The following is a 1,127-nucleotide window of genomic DNA, read 5'->3' on the forward strand; positions in this document are numbered from 1 at the left end:
TATATATATATATATATATATATATATGTACACACATATACGTACATACATGCATACATACATTTACATATGTATGTATGTACGTTCGTATGTATGTGTATAGATAGATAGGCAGAAACAGACAGATTGTGTGTGTAATTTGATATACACACACAATCTTTCTTTCACACACATGCACATCTAACAAAGAATGAATGCACAAAGAAAAACTATTGTACTTTGCATTTCTCAAGTAAGACGAAGATACTTGATGCCCCATATCTGTAGCCCCAGCCATGCCCACTTTGTAAATAATAGTTAACTCTCTACAATCTCAAGACTGGAAGGCAAACACTATTGTTAATGCCTTATCATCAAATAGTGACAATAGTATTTACAGAAAATGAGACAAATAAAATCTCTGAAATATGTGTTCATATAATAAGTTTTAATAGATCATCTTCCAAAGTCTGGCTGTGTTCATTACAAAACTACATCAACAATCATTTGCACTTTTTGACTTTCTTAATAACTCTGCGAATGCAAAATTATTTATGATTTATCAAACTTGAATGTTCAACTTGGTTATATAGATCAGTTTAAGGAAGCAAATGATGATCATATGAAGGTGTATATAGGAATACACTTGTACATTGAAGACCATGGCAGTAACTGAATTAATTGTGATTTTTTTCAAACTCGATTATTCTTCCCTAATAGCATTATGGATATCGTATTGTACTATGGGCTTATCATAGATTATAACACTGGCTTCCTGCAACCAGTATTATTGTATGGCTTTTTGCCACTCATTAGTAATTCCTATATGCTGTCAAGGGACTCAGATGCCTCTCAATTGATGCTCAAATTCCACCAAGGTAGACTTTGCCATTCATCTTTTCAGGGTTGATAAAAGAAGTACCAGTTGAGTCCTGAGGTTGATGTAATCAACTTACCCCCTCCCCTAAAATTGCTAACCATGTGACTAAATTTGAAACTAAAATCAGAAAGTAAATAAACACCAGCTTTTTGCTTCCATGTTATCGACTGTTGAACAATTTTTATATCATTTTATGAGTGTGTGTGTGTGTGTGTGTGTGCAGACATCTCTCTATTTCATACATATATATATATGTGTATATACATAC

At 32.6% G+C, this 1,127-nt stretch overlaps 1 protein-coding gene across 1 annotated transcript in view; it reads left to right on the forward strand.

Moving 5' to 3' along the window:
* The window catches only part of LOC106876559 (calcium uptake protein 3, mitochondrial-like), a 332,236-nt gene that overhangs the window by 206,571 nt on the left and 124,538 nt on the right, over nucleotides 1–1,127 (forward strand). The gene's annotated exons all lie outside the window — the stretch shown is intronic.

The sequence above is a fragment of the Octopus bimaculoides genome, chromosome 16, assembly GCF_001194135.2.
Source record: "Octopus bimaculoides isolate UCB-OBI-ISO-001 chromosome 16, ASM119413v2, whole genome shotgun sequence".
NCBI classification, from domain to species: domain Eukaryota; kingdom Metazoa; phylum Mollusca; class Cephalopoda; order Octopoda; family Octopodidae; genus Octopus; species Octopus bimaculoides.